The sequence below is a fragment of the Camelus bactrianus genome, chromosome 13 (assembly GCF_048773025.1).
Source record: "Camelus bactrianus isolate YW-2024 breed Bactrian camel chromosome 13, ASM4877302v1, whole genome shotgun sequence".
NCBI lineage: Eukaryota > Metazoa > Chordata > Mammalia > Artiodactyla > Camelidae > Camelus > Camelus bactrianus.
In genome coordinates this window covers 38,881,366-38,897,364 of record NC_133551.1, presented here as the reverse complement: position 1 = coordinate 38,897,364, position 15,999 = coordinate 38,881,366, and the positions used below count along the sequence as shown (strand labels likewise).

Here is a 15,999-nt window from a genome sequence, read left to right as displayed (position 1 = left end):
GAAATACACATTCATAGAACTGAACTCCTTCCAGAATTGCACTCTCCCATCATCCCCTAAAGGAGCAATTCCCTCTGAGCCCACACACCCACTTGCTCTCATTTTCCACATGTTTACTCGGATGTAGTCACCAATTACATACTAGGCAGATGTCATCTGGAAAGGAAGGCATGGTCGTTGTCAAAGAAAAGTGAGAAGTGCTTTCAAATTACACTTGATGTCTAGTCCACAGTTGAGGATAGCTCACCTTTAAAAAAAATACATTAGCAATGTGTCCCAAAGTATGGTCCATGGACCCTGAGGATACTCAGGATTCTTTCAGGGAGTCTGTGAAATAAAAACTATCTTCATAAAAATAGAAGTGATTGCTTTTTTCACTGTGTCCACATTTGCACTGCTGCTGTGTTAACTGATGGTGCAAAAGCAGTGGTGAATAAAAGTGCTGGTGCTTTAGAAGTCCACACTATTCTAGTAGTTGTTGTAAACTTTAACACCACACAGTCACAGTTCAAAAACAAAAATTAAAAATAAAAGCCAATTTCATTTAAAACTCTTCTCAATGAAGCAGTAAAAATTATTTTTATTACTTGTAAGAGTGACTGACAGACAAACTATGGTTATTTGGACTTGGGAGTATGTCACATATTTTCTTAAAAAATGAGTGAAAAGAGCCTACCACTTTGAAGAAAACAACTCATAGCATCTGTTGCCAGTGATTAAATGCAAGCTTTCAAGCAAAAATTTTAATTTTGAAAAACTTGTGTCTGCTATCATGAGCTTGAAAACACCCTGATATTCACAGATTTTCTGATGAGATTGGTGGTAATAATAAGAAATGTGACTTTTTAAAAAATTTTATGTAATAAAGTGAATCAACATTTTGAAGATCTACATAACTCGAAGAACTGATACTTTCCATATGACAGGTGTGTGATGTTACAAAATTAAGCATGGGCAAAACAATCCATTCCAAAAATAGACCAATGGATTTCAATGGACTAGAATGTGGAAAGCTTATTGATATGGTTTTAAATTTCACATTGCAAGTGTGCTTTAGGAACTTACCACTTGTCAAGTTTTGGTGTAGTATCAAAGAAAAATATCTGTGATTATCCGAACCACATATCTGGATTTTCTTCACAGTTTTCAACAAAACAAAGTATTGCACAGATTCTGACTGTAGAGCAGCTATGAGAATCTGTCTTCTACCAAGTGAGACATTAAATAGATTTGTAAAAATACAAAACAATGCCACACTTTTCACTAATTATTTTTATTTTAAAAAATGTAATGAGTTCTCATTTTAAAATATAATGAATGTATTATTATTTTAAAATAAATTAATAAATATTCTTTATAACTTCTCAGCTTCCATTTCTAATATTAATAGATATATCCCACATAAACAAAAGTAGTTTAAGTTCCTCAGTGCTTTTCAAGAGTGTAATGGGTTCTTGAGACCAAAAAGTTTGAGGACCACTAGACTAGGATCACTTAGCCAACACTGAGAGAACAGAGGTACAATTTTTCCAAATGAATTTTTTAGCTTAAAATACTGAATCAATAAATAGAATTTAAAATTTTTAAATGAATGAGAAAAGGGAAAAGGGATGAAGTATTCGAAAAACTGTGTGAGGATAGTCAAAGAGAATGCTGACTGAAATTGACTATGAGGAGATCCATACCCAGAATGAGAAAATAAGAGAACTGGAAGATCCCATAAGACAGAGAGGCAGAATACGGCTTATTCCGTATCTACCTTACAACAGGCACTGTAACACTTGCCCACATAGTCTCAAAATGGCTCAAAGAGCCTGGTATCATTATTTCCTATTCACATAGGAGATGTTGAGACTTGGAAGTTATGAGACAAAAAGGATATATGACATAGCTGGGATATTGTCCCAAATATGTCCGAATCCCACATCGTTTCTATCTACCACACTATGCTACTTCCCACCTGGTCCCCCAAACCTTTCTTACTCCTTCTTTTACAGAGGAGGTGAGACTCAGAGGGAGTAAATAATGTACAGAGGCCACAAAATGTGTTAGTGGCAGTCATATCTCTTTACTATACAAGAATCCTCATCAGACATGTCTGAAACCCCTCTTGGGACAGCCTAGCTGGTGCTGTTTCTGTTGCCCCATGCAGCATCAGGCCAAGTTTCCCTGCAGTGGAAGAGATTTTGCAAGGTGAGTTACATGGTCCCTTGGCTCTGAGAACTAAGAAGCCCAAGGCAACATTCAAGGAGAGATCTGTTTGGGGAAAGGAAGTTTGAGCACCCATTGAGCAAGGTGGCTGTTTCTTCTACAGCAGCTGAAAGAAAAAGAATGGGAGAAAGGAAAGAGACACAAATAAACTTTTGAGTAATAATGAAGCACTCTTGCTCTTTCTTTGGTTACAACTTCATTCAACGAATGTTAGTAGAGCACCTCCTATGAGCTGGGCATTATGTTAGGTGGGACATCATGCTAGATGCTGGAGCTTCAGATACTGCTGGAAGTTCTCACAGTCTTGTGGGGGACACCAATGGAAACAGAGTCCCAAGGCAGTGTGAGTGATCAAGATTTGGTCGGGAAAGCACAAGGTGATGTGAGAATCCAGAAGAGAAACTTAACCCAGACTGGGCCTGATAACATGCCACCTTCACCAGCTCTTAAAGGATTTGATAAAATTAACAAGTAGAAAAAGGAGACAAGGCAGAAGGACTATAATGTAAGTCATATAACCCCTGTGTGACTTCTTAGAGAAATGAAAACATTCAGTATGACCAGAGGGGAGTGGCCTCATGCAAGTTTGGTTGTAGCCACTCTCACAGTTCACTACACAATTGCTCATAGTGAAATGCCATCAGTTCAGATTTAAATATTTAAAACAACCCATGGATCCATCCTCACTACCTTCTTGGACATTTAAAGGTCTAGGGATCCCAAGCTAGCTAGGGATCAGTGGGCCAGATGCTGTGATTTTCTGAGTTTGCACAGGAAGATACCGCCACTACACTGCTGCAGGTCAATTCACCACTGCCTAGCCCACAGTAAGTGCCTTATAAAGGGTTAATGAGGAGTGAACAGTATTCCTCTCTTCTGCTTTTTTCTTTCTTCTACTCTTTTTATTTCAGCTACTATAGAAGATTCAGCCACTTCACTCTATTCATGCTCAAAGTTCCTTCCCCAAGGGCATTTTTTTTTTTTTCATTTGTCTTGGGACACTCAGTTCTCAGGCCAGAGGAATACAGATCCCACCTGCAAATTTTCTTCTACTCCAGGGAATCTTGGTCTTTGGTTGTGGGTCCATATTTTTCACATCCCCACCTGACTACACAAACAATTCCTTGAGGACAGGGAACTTGACTTTTTCATCTCTAAATTTCCACTTTAGAACAAAAAAAGTTTATTTCATAAGGAAAAAGGAAAAAAAGAAAGAAGTAAAATTTTTAGTCCTCATGAAGTCCTCTTGTCTTTTCTCAGCTATAACTGCTACCCAGATGCTCCACTAAAACTGCAGTGACATCTTTTCTGTCCCACATGGACAAGTTTGCCATGATTTCTCTGTTTATATTTCTAACCCATTCTGATTCAGAGGGAAAAAAAAATTTGAAAAGCACTCTAGAGGAAAGGGCAAAACCTGAGCACAAGAAGTCAGAAAAAAATTAATTTAAATGAAATAAATTAAGATCCTATGGAAAGCCCCCGCTCAAAAAATGTCAGGCGTGAGGAAGTTGCTGAGTGTACAAATCAGCTCCTAGACACAAACAGATGTTGGATCCCTCTCTCCAACCTCTTCCTCAATTTCCTTGCTTCCCCTCTCCAGCCAGGATACACCCTGGGCTGCAGTAGCTGATAGAAACCAGGCACAGAAACCCCCGGAATAGAAGAGACAGGATGAATCTTGAGCCGAATCTTTACAAAATATAGGTGACTCTGAGGGGACTTCCAGCTGCCACCAAGATGACAAGGTTACAACCATTTCCTTCAGTGTCTGATTAAGTCTTCACCGAAATCTTGTTTCATCAATCGTCTCCTATTTGAGATACAACCTTACCCCCTCTACAATGTGGAACCCTGATCAAATCTCTTTCATCTAAAAGAAATAATATTCTTAAAATACTAGGGCCAAGAGCAAAAACAAAGAAAAAGTAAAACGTGTCCTTGAATCTTCCTTTACCTCTTATTTAATTTCTTTTCTTTCTGTCTCACCCAATTTTCTTAAAAGAGTGGTCTACACTCTCTGAATCCATTTCCTCATTTAAACCCAACAGTTTCTGACTCTTCTTCCTCCCCCTCTCCTAGTTGCCAGTTCCACTGTGCCTATTCCTGCTTTTGTCTTATGCAACATCTTGGCAGCCCTCTTGGCCCTCTTGGCCATTCCTTTCTTTCCATCCTCCAACTTTGACTTTGAGAGCATCTGCCCTGTTTATTTATTTGTTCTATCTCTCTGGCCACTCTTTCTCACTTCTTCCTTTGCTCTTCCCTTAAATACTTGTATTTCCTATGTTTCATTCATTTCATTTTTGGTCAATTTATTCCTTTCTCTCTCCTCATTTAGGAAATATTTTTGAATACTTTCTATATACCATGCATTGTTCTTGGTAGCCTGGGATTAACAAATAAATTCACTGCTATAAGGTATAACATAACTTTGCTTTCAATTAGTGAAAACATTTTACAACAAAGGAGGTATGACAGTGGGCTCCCACCCATGAAATTCACTAGTCTTATCATGTGCTCCATTACTCATATACACAGTTGGCTTGATGGAATGATGGAATGGCCTAAGAAAGGCTCACTTTGGGCACTAGGTGGAAAGTAATATCCTATGGAGAAATTTTTGCCTGCCAAATCACTATCTTGAATTCAGTGGGTCTGGGGTTACTACTGCCCTGAAGGAGAAGTACTTTCACCAGAGAACAAGTTCTGTTACTGTTGACTGTGATGCCGAGACTATTACTTCCCCATATTTTCTGGGTTTCTCATGCTGCTGAGCCAACAGGCAAAGAGAGGAATCATTGTCCCAGCAAGGATATGTGATTCCAAGTACCAGAGGGAAATTGAGATGCAACCACATGATAGTGGTAAAGAAGACTGTGTCTATAACCTAGAGGATTCACTGGGGGCACTCCTTGGTCTCCAACAGTTTTGTTCAGTGGAAACCTAGGGCAATCCAAAACAGGATTTTCAAGGATTTAGATGTCATAAAGATAGGCTTCAGTTTACTTCAATAGGTAAAGAATGCCACTCAGCTGGGGGACTGGCAGTCAATAATGGAAATACAAATGGCAGTCAAAGAAGGCAGCTCTGATTATCTACACAGGCTTCATGATCAGTTATACAGAAGCTGATGTTATATCCGAGGTTATTTAATTAATGTTTTTCTAATCTACCTTCATTTCCACCCCATCCTTTCATTAAGAACCTTGTGGTGGCTATGGTGTTTTTAGGCTTCAGATGGGAATACAACCAAATTGAGATCCTCATGTGACATTATACTATCTGATGGGATTTTTGTGTCATCTATGTTGAGGACAGCAACCTTTTACCTAGACAAAGGGAAGAGGGGAAGCTGAAGGGCAAAGATGGTGCCAAATATCATCCAACTGGACCTTCATAACCACTCTCCAGCATTCTCCAACCTGCTCTGTGCTCCTGGGCGCTGGCCTTTATGAACCCAACAACAGGCTCCCAAGAGCAATGGCTTCCTTGGGTTCAGCCAAAGGGAGGCAAGAGATCAAAAGATAGAAGGAAAATGAGACTGGAGATTTACTCTCTAGACTCTCTCATGACAGATCACCTCAGGCTGGCTGTGTCCCTAATTTGAAGGCCACAGGTCCTGTCAGATGCCCTCTCCTAAGATGATCCGCTCTGGGTTCTGGTAACCACCGCCCCTCCTTAACCTTCCTTACATAAGCCTTGAATCACTGCTTGTTGTTACTAGCCACAGGGCACTTCACCATTCCTTGTTTCCCTAATCCATGACTATACCACGTGAATAGTCTTCTTTTTTAAAACTGTCTTCAAATCATCCAGTTTGAGAATGTCATCTGTTTCTAGCTGGGATATTGAGTGATACAGCCAGTGCCCCTTGCATCATGGAAGGATGGTTTTAATTGCCCGCGAGTCTTAAAATGACTGCTGGTGCAGGTTTATACTCCTGTGGAGGTCCCAGATTTCTGGATGGAATGGCTCTTGGGCAGACTTTTTTTTTTTAGATGGAGCTGTTAAAGGGCTTTCCACCACTTCCCCTCCCCTCAAAAGCAAGAGATATGCCAGGCCATACTAAATATAGGTTTGGGTTTATTTAAATTTGCTCTGACGGTGAATTCCATAGCTATGGGCCTCGAACTAGGATGGCTGTTCTGTAACTGAGGACTGACAGCGGCTGCTTTTGGCTGGCTCAAAAGGGCATATATGAAGAGCTGGCCACAGCGTCAGGCTACAGTGTAGCAAAAAGAGACAGGGTGCTCTTCTCTCAAACCACTGAGTACATTTCCAGTAAAATAATTTTTTCTCCATATATTAACAAAGAGTATTGAATCATCTGTGAACTAAACCATGATGGAGAACTAGGTCTTAACTTGAAAGAAAAATGCAGCAAGAATCAAACATTTCCTCCAGCTCCTCTGCACACCTTTTATGACCTCTCCATCCTGTTAATGCCCCAGTGTACTCCATTGTTTAAGCTAGAGGCATTCTTTACCTCTTCCTCCACTCACCTCAAGTTCTGAGTGATCTTGAAATACTGGAAAAATCCAGACACACTGGGTTCAAATTGCAGGTCCAATACTTTAGAGAGTTGTGACTTTGGACAGCATATGCTCCATTCCATAGTTTCAGTTTCTTTATCTGTAAAATGGAAATAATATCTAAAAACCCTTGATTGAGATAATATGAGAACAATTAATATGTTGAATAAGTGTGATTTGTGTAATAATTAAAACACAACATTGTTTTCCATGATTCTTTTAAAATTTTTTAAGTGGAAATAATCTCTCATTCTCCTGATGATAAAAACATGTACACAATTTTCCCCTTATTCTTTCTCTTAGTCTTAGGTACTAGACAGCCCCATAGTACTCTAAGGAACAGAACATCATTCCTTAGAGACATCAGATGACGAGAAGAAACAAAAATAATTAGGTCTAGGGGAAGAAATATCATATTTGAAAACTATATAACTATATACAGAAGGATTAAAATAATCTATGTAAAAATTAGTAGAATAATAATTTTAAATGTGGTTGCTTATAAGATCAATCTATAAAAATTAATTTCATTCCTATAAACCTCCAGAAAACATAAAGAACTCCTATGACACAGTAAGAAAAAAACTAAATGTCTAGAAAATATAATTTAAATAAAGAATTAAAGGAGAAATATACTATATTCGTGGAAAGAGAGACTACTGTAAATATATTAATTATCTCTAAATTGATCTATGGACTTAATACTTTCATTAGGATGGTCTAAAGAAATTGACTCCCTGATTCTAAAATGTATATGAAAGAGTAAATGTCAAATAATAGAAATGTAATTCCAAACTGGGAGGATATTGACTACCAGATATCAAGGCTTATTATAAAGCTAGCTAATTTAAACAATCTGGTATTGGTAGGGGAAAAAAAAATCAACTAGAGACCTGGAACAGTGGTTCCTGAAATAGACCTTTGCATATATGAAAAAACATTAGAGGGGCATCACAGACTGTTTGAGGAGAGAGGATTTATTCATTAAACGGTGCTAGGACAGCTGGACGTCCAAACAGACTGAAATGAAATTGGATCCTTCCTATAGATCATACACAAAAACCAGTCCCAAATGGATTAAAGATATATGTGACAGGCAAAACTTCAAAATTTATAGCAGATTATGTAGGAGATTATCTTTATGACAATGGGGTAAAACTTATTTCTCAAATAAGACATCAAAAAATGCTAGCATAAAAGAAAAAAGTGAATACCTCCCACTATACTGAAATTAAAGATGTCTATTGTTCAAGATACCATAGAGGAAGTGAAAAAACAAGCCATAAACTTGGAGAACATATTTGGAACACTTTTAAGTGATAAAGGATTAGCGTACAGAATATAAAAAGAATTGCTTAATGAGAAAAGTCAAATAACCCAAAAGAAAAATGGCAAGAGATATGAATTCGTATTTCACAAAGAAAGTCACATATATATGGCAAATAAACAGTTAAAAAGATGTTTAACTTTTTAGAAGTCTGGGAAATGCAAATTGTGGTATCATTTTTACTTACCATAAAAACAAAAAGTCATTAAGCCTGACAAGTGTTGGTGAGGATATGACAGAAAGGGAATGCAAATAGGTACAACAATTAGTTGGCAGTTTTTAAATAAAATTAAATAGTCACATACCTTATGGTCCAGAGGAAGTTCCATTCCTAGAGATTTCTCCCTGGAGAAGTCTTACGAATGACTACCAGGAGACAAGCAAAAGAATTATCATAGATAGGAACATTGTTTATGATAGAATAATAAACAAATGAATAATTAAAAACTGGAAATAACAGCTTTAATCTACAGGAAAATGACATTTAATTTGTGGCCTAGTTACACACTTATATATTATACAATGAAAATTAATTCACTATAGCTATCGATTACTATGCAGATGACAGACATTATGCTGTAAATTATTATGTTCAAATTATTAAATTCAGTATTATAACAAAACACTTTGAAGTAAATTATTAGGAGAATAAATACATATGTGAAAGGACTATAGGAAAAAAGGAATGAAAAATACAAAAATTAGGGGAGAAGTTACTTCTGGGAAATAGGCATGACAACGGGAGAGGGTAACTAGTGTATTAATATTGTTCTACCCCTTAAGTTTGGTTATAAGTGCCTAGGTATTCATTATATTATATTGCACTGTAACTACATTACACATATTCTTTGCATCCCATAGACTTCCGAGGCTCTTTTAATTTTTTAAAATCTTTTTTCTCTTGCCTTTGTTCTTTCCATTCTGCTATTGAGGCTATAGAGTGAATCATTCTACTTCAGTTACTGAGTATTTCAGTTTTAACATTTCAATTTGATTCTTTATTATCATTTCTATTTGTCTGCTAAAAGCTTCCATCTTCTCACTCGTTTCTAAAGTGTTCACATTTACCTCATGGAGAACAGTTCTAACAGCTGCTTTAAAGTCTGCGTCTGATAATTCCAACATCAGGGTTATACCATGGTTATTATGTATTGATTATCTTTTCCCTTTTAGAGTGGCCGGAGTTTTCTGGTCTTCTGTATGTAAGATGATTTTGGATTATATCCTGGACACTTTGAATATTTTGTTGTAAGACTTTAAGTCTTGTTAATATCCTCGAATGAATGTTGATTTGTTGCTGGTGTTATTTTAGCAGGTAATCATCATGGCTAGGTTCAGATCGCAAGATCTGTCTCACCTAGTGGTAGTGATGGTTCCAATGTCAGTTCAGTTTTCAAAGTCTTTCTGATGTTTCATTAGGTCTGTTCCATGTACCTCAGGGGTGAAATGGGCGTTTCAGGGGTGAATTAAGGTCGTATAGGTTTATACAAAGATGTAGGGAATCCACTTTTCCAGAACTTTTCCCATCAAGATTCCCTTTACACTCTTTGTTTCCCATGAGAACCAGAGACTTCTTTTCGGAGTCTTCTGGCTAGAAAGTCAGGGTACCTCTCAAAACTGTACCCTCTTGTGCTGTTGAGAAATTCCATGGAAATGTGCCTACCCTGTGATAAAGTACTAAGAGGAAAAGGGGGAAAAAATACCCCAGGGATTTCCCCTAAATTCTCCGGGCCAGAGGGGCCCTTTTCCCAGTTTCTTTGTCCAGAAAAAATGGGTTCTTTTTTGCATCACATAGATGCCCACACTGTGATCACCACTGCTGTCTTGCAGCTTCCCAAATGCGGCTGGCCTCAGGGAAGAGCCAAGAGAAAAGGAAAAAAGGAAGAAGAAGAAAAAATCCAGGACTCTCCCCCTATACTTGTCAGCTCGTGAAGGTCCCCTATTCCCAGTCTTCTGGTTATAAATCAGGGAATTTTTTTTCAGAATTTCTTTTATCCTCTCTGCAGTCTGGGACTCTCTTTACCTTTAGGTCAAATCTGGGAGAGAAAAAACGGGGGAAAAAAAAAACCCTGAAACTCACTCCCATTACATGTCATTATTCAAGAATGGACTTCCCTCCCAATCTGCCTACTGTTGTTTCAGAGTCATTATGTTCTGTATTTTGTAGGAAGTTTTTAGTTGTAATCGGTGGGAGAGAGAGAGGTTAGACTGAACTTAACTCTATCTTGGCTGATGTCAAAATCAAATCCATACTTTTTTATGTATCAAATATTATATAATACAATTAAAGATAACACAAAAATTTCATCCCCAAAGGATCTCATAATCTACTGTAGGAGACAGACTCTAAACACACTCTTTTAGGGAACTTGGCTCTGACAAGGAGAAAAGAGTCAGAGGTAAAAGGAGACAGAGGGTAAGATTGAATGGGTCTGGTTTTTGTTTGTAAGGGTTGGCTGAGTGGGTCCATAGCTTCTCCTACCCAACACTTGGCACATTTTATTTATTTTATATTTATTTGGAATAACCTATTCCTGTCCTACTCCCTGGATAATAAGCTGCATGAAAGCAGGTGTCTATCTGTGTGGTTCACCCTTGTGCTATTTCATCCAGTAGGTGGTCGAGATATGTTTGTTGACAGATAACATAGTATTTGGCACTTAGCTGCCACAACAGGCGCTGTCGAGGCTCCGCCCATATCCTCTCCCCCTTTATTTCAGTGTCCACCAACCCAATTTCCTATCGCCAGTTTCTGAATTTCTCAGCCTAAGGTCTTTCTCAGGCTTCTGAAGCACGTTCTGTCCCCCTGCATGGCCAGGAAATTAACATCAGCTAGAAGAAGACCTCAACCAATGACTGACAGGGTTGGTTTATAAACACCCCAGCTCCTTCCCCTTGAATGGATTAACTCTGTGCCCTGTGTCCTAAATTGGCTCTCAGACTTTCCCCAGCAGGATTTACCTTCAGTTGTCCACAGTGTATCTGGTTTGATAATGTTCAATTTATTGACTACCTTCCCTTCTGTGACTCGCTTTACCATTTTTTTTTTGGTGTTTCCTCATCTTCTTAAAATAAAGAAATCACCTAAATCCTTGTTTCAGGATCTGCTTCTGGGATCACCCAAACTAAAACAGTTGTATATTCTACATATACAGGCATGGAATTTTTATTAAGAAATTTCTTCGTAGTGGTAGAGTAGATGTAGGCAGAGCACTGAACTTTAAGTCAGAAAGTCCTCGTTTATCCACTTAATCAGCTTGGTAACCTTCAGACAAGTCACTTGATTACTCTGAGGCTCAGATTTCCTCGTTTGAAATGTGAAGTTAATAAAATCGACCTCATAATGTTCTTATGAGTATTAAATACAACAAAATAATATATGTAGAAGAACCTACCATGGAGACGAGTGCATAGTGAGTACTTTGTGCATTCGTGAGTGCTGGTTGAGTATGTAAGCATAAAAACTTCTTTCTTGCGCTATGAGCCATCATGCCTGTTTTATTTGTTTTCCTGATGGAGAGTGGGGTTGTATTAACATGTCCAGTCAGCATCAGGAATTGCTAATGGTGGGGAGACGATGGAGAGCTTGCATTGTTTCATCTTGAGGAGCATGCTTCTAATTAGCAAGAGCCTGTTTCATTTCAGCATAAATGGGCAACAGCTCAGCAGATGGTCCCACAGTTCCTGAGTCCCAGTGTGCTCCAGAGGAAATGTACAACAAACACTTCAGAGAGAGCGCATTGTCTTTTAATTTATATGGATTTCTCTTTTATTTGAGAATTGTTCCATGAAGTTTTCATGGCTTTATAGTCTTTTAGGCCATAAAGAAACCCTGGTGATAGTCAGACCCTGTGGTTTCACAGTTGGGGAATCAGAGACTCAAATAGCCTCCCCGTGCCAATCGGATTTTAAGAACAAAGACAACTGTCTTCAAATATTTAAAGGATCAGTAAATGAGAGAGCAGAAGTCTTATTAAAGTGACTTCAAATATTAAAGGCTGTGGAAACACAATGGTACAATTCACTACCTGCTCCCCCAACAAAAAATTATCTTCTCTCTCTGGGGGAATTCTGTGTGTCCACGATCGTTCATGGTGGGAGCATCTTGAATTTTACTTCAAAGGGAATATTTTATCAGCTAGAGTGGTCCAACAGCCAAAGTGATGACTGAGGTGATAAGCTTACCATCACTCGAGGTGAGAGGATACTGAGCCCACATGGGGTGTTATATAAGGGAGTCTTGCTCATGGAAGGGAGACTTAACTGGGCACTCAAGTCCCTTCTAATTTTATGATTCTACAGTTGGGGGTCTCCAATAGCAAACACCATGCACAGTACAGAACACACAGTATCTGCTCAATGAAAACATGATGATTGATTACTACCACACCCCCTCCCCGGATTCTCTAAGGTTGCCCTGGAGATAATTAATTGTATCTCATTTCTATAAGTACCTTCTTTCTTCATATTGATACTCCATTTGGGGGCAGTAGGATCCCTGCTGCCAAGCAAGCTGGAAGCTCAGACATTTGCCACAGGTCAGGGACCCAGGAGGCCAGACCTGGCTATGAGAATAAAGTTGTAGCAGTCAGGGAAGTGCACCACTCAGACTTCCCTTTGAGAAAGAACCTACCGTTCAGCTGCAAAAAGCTGAACCCCCAGCTGTTAGCATCTTTAGAACCCATTTTGACTTTTAAGCTGAAGCCCCACGACTCCCCAGGAGCCCTCACTAATGACTGAGCTTGGCAAAGGTATGACGGCCTGGCCATCTCAGCCTGAACTTGGCTTCCTTTTAGGCTCTTTGCTCTGCAGCTTCCTTTTGGATCGATGACTTTTCAGACCTGCATCGTGATCTCAGGCTATCCCACCCCAGTCTTGCTTCTTCCCTCCTTTCCTTTCCCAGGTGTCAGATCTACGTTGCAACCTGAGGCTCCCCCTGCCCAGTCCTGCTTCTCTTTCTATTACCTTCCACAGACCTTACCCTCAATAAAGCTCTTATACTCCTAACTCGGTCTCAACTTCTGCTTCTAGAAAAAACAGTAGACACCATGGCTGACCCTCCAACTATGGCACCCACAGTAAAAGGAAACAGAAGTCCATGTCCCAGAGAAGGAGAATCTGGACTATCCATGTGTCTGAGGAGGTTGAGAAAACAAGAAAGGGTCTGAAGAATAGGATGTGCAGCAATGACCAGAGGGCAGCAGTGAGGCTTCGAGAGGCAGGGCCTGGAGACACCCCGGGAGGAGAGCGTGCTAGAGAGAGGGCGCCTTTCCCCTGGGGCTCCCAACCACCCTGCCAGTGCTCTCCGGACAGCAGCCACCTAGTAGTCTTGTGTCTTTATGGTGGTCAGGGAAAGGAAGAGAAGCTGCCCATGCTTGAGCCACTGACACTGACTACTCCACAGCACAGAATGGCGACACCAGCAATGAACTTTACAGATACGGGAGCACCAGTTTTTAGGCGGCAGATGATAAAGACAGCTAATATTTTACTGCAGCTCCGTATGCATCCGACACTGTCACTGTTGTAAGGTCGTTGATTATCAAACGATTTCTGAGATCAGGAATCTGGGAGCAAGTCGCTAGACTGTTTTGGCTCAGGCTCTTTTGTGAAGTTGCAGACAAGCTGACGGTCAGGGTTGCAGTCATTTCAAAACTCACCTGGGGCTGGAGGGTCCACATCCAAGACCATTCATGTGGTTTTGGGGCAGGACTGAGTGCCTCCCCATGCAGGGCTCTCCATAGTGCAGCCTGACACAGTGGCTGCCTTCCCCTGAAGCCAGTGAGCCAAAACGGAGAGGTTACTCAAGGTGGAAGGCACAGTCTTTCATGACCCAGTCTCAGAAGTGCAACGCCTTCCTTTACACCATATCCTGTCGTCACACAGACCAACCCTCACGGAGTGAGGGAGAGCACAGCACTAGGGTGTAAATACCAGGGGACAGGGATCGTTGGGACCGCCTCGGAGGCTGGCCACCACAACCTCTAGAGGACAACAGGAAGTGGACATTTTACCAACGAGGAAACAGAGGCACAGAGATGCTCCCGGACAAGTGGCAGAGCCAAGATTTGAACTGATAGTCTGTGTTCCTAACCTTTATATAATACTGTCTCCCCAAGCGGAGGAATAGAAGGCAGAGAAGAAAGAAGATGGATGTGTTTAAACTTCATCATTGTCAGTGGTTAAAAAAAGAATGTCTTAGGTGGTCACAACTTGCTTAGCAGAGCAATTCCTCATTATCAAGGGTCGTCTTTATACTAAACATATAAACAAGGAATGATTTTCCCATTTTCCAGATGACAAAAGAAAATTCAGAAAGACTAAGTGCTTTGCCCATATTGCACAAAGGAGGCTCAGGGGAGGTAAGGTCAGGTCTTCATTGCTAGGTCCAGGGCTTGAGTCTATATCTCAAGCCACTCTTTCCACTAAACCAAAGGACAAGTCGGTGTTCCAGACTCTCTGGAATAGTAAATAAGGTAACCGAAGTGGGAGGAGCCTCTAGAGACCTAATTGTTGAGGGGTGGGGTAGAGAAGGCCTGCACTGAAGAAAAGGAATTTGTTGGGGGTTTCCCAGCGTTTCTTAAAGTGTAATAGACATCTAGAGAAGTGCACCTAAGTGTGTGGCTTGTTAGTTTTATAAACTAAATAAAGAGATAGGCATTACCATTCACCCCAGAATCTCCTCTACATTCCACTTTTCTTTTTTTAATTGAATTATAGTCAATTTATAATGTGTTAGTGTCTGCTATGAAAAAGAATATGAATATGTATATAACTGAATCACTATGTTCCACTTTGCTGTCACAACCCCCTACGCAGCAACCACTATGCTGACTTACAGAAGTAGAGATTCACTTGCCTGCTTTTGTAACTTATATAAATGGAACCTTGTACTTTTACCACTTGTCTTCTCTCACTTAAGATGGTGTTCCTGAGGTTCAGCCACACCGTTGTGCAGTGTATGTGTAGTTCTCCATTTTTGTTGTCGTGTAGCGCTCTGCTGTGTGAAGATATAGTTTATCCACAAAACCATGGGTTGGCAAACTCCATCCAGATTTGGCCCACCTCCTACTTCCATACAGCCTGCAAGTGAAGATAATTTATACATTTTTTTTTTTTTGGTGGGGGTAGGTAATTAGATTTATTTATTTATTTTTTGATGGAGGTCCTGGGGATTGAACCCAGGACCTCATGCATGCTAAGCATACGCTCTACCATTTGAGCTATACCCTTCCCCTGAGTTATACATTTTTGAATGGTTACAAAATCAAAAGAATAATATTTCCTGGCACATGAAAATTACGTGAAATTTAGCTTTGCATTCCTAAATAACATTTTATTACAACACACCCTACTCATTCTTTTTCACAGCTTCCGCGGCTGCCTTCACATGATGATAGCAGCTAAGTAGTTTCAACAGAGACCTCTGTAGCACTCTGTTGCTGGAGCACAACAAAGAGAAGTGATGCAATTATAAGCTGACTTTGCTTCATGGCCTGCAGAGACTGACTATTTATTATCCTTACTGAAACTTTGTGCTGAGCTCACACTATACCAATGGTAGGCATCTGAGTAGTTTCCGGTTGGATGTTATTACTGATTAGGGCCACTTCGAACATTCCAGTTCATGTTCTTCATGAGCAGATGTAAGTATTTATTTGGGGCCCATACCTAGGAGTGGAATTGCTGAGCACTGGGCTGCATTCAGCTTAGTTGGTTTTGCCACATATTTGTAGTAATTTTACACTCTCATCTGTAGTGTCTGAGAACTCCAATTGCTTTATATTCTCACCAGTAATTGATATTGTCTATTTTATTTAACCATCTGATAAGTGTATAGTCATAACACGAGAATGGATTTACAATGATAATTACAGCAACTTCTTTTTTAGGCTATACCAAATGCAGTGCTAATAATTTTACCTACAT

At 39.8% G+C, this 15,999-nt stretch overlaps 1 long non-coding RNA gene across 1 annotated transcript in view; it reads right to left on the bottom strand.

Annotated features, from left to right (window-relative positions):
* Positions 1–15,999, bottom strand: part of LOC105071664 (uncharacterized) — a 294,007-nt gene that overhangs the window by 77,093 nt on the left and 200,915 nt on the right. The window contains exons 5-7 of the long non-coding RNA XR_012511253.1: positions 12,525–15,153; positions 8,376–8,436; positions 6,714–6,843 (exon numbers count right to left, since the gene is read on the bottom strand). This is a non-coding gene — a long non-coding RNA (uncharacterized LOC105071664). The remainder of the gene's footprint in view (positions 1–6,713; positions 6,844–8,375; positions 8,437–12,524; positions 15,154–15,999) is intronic.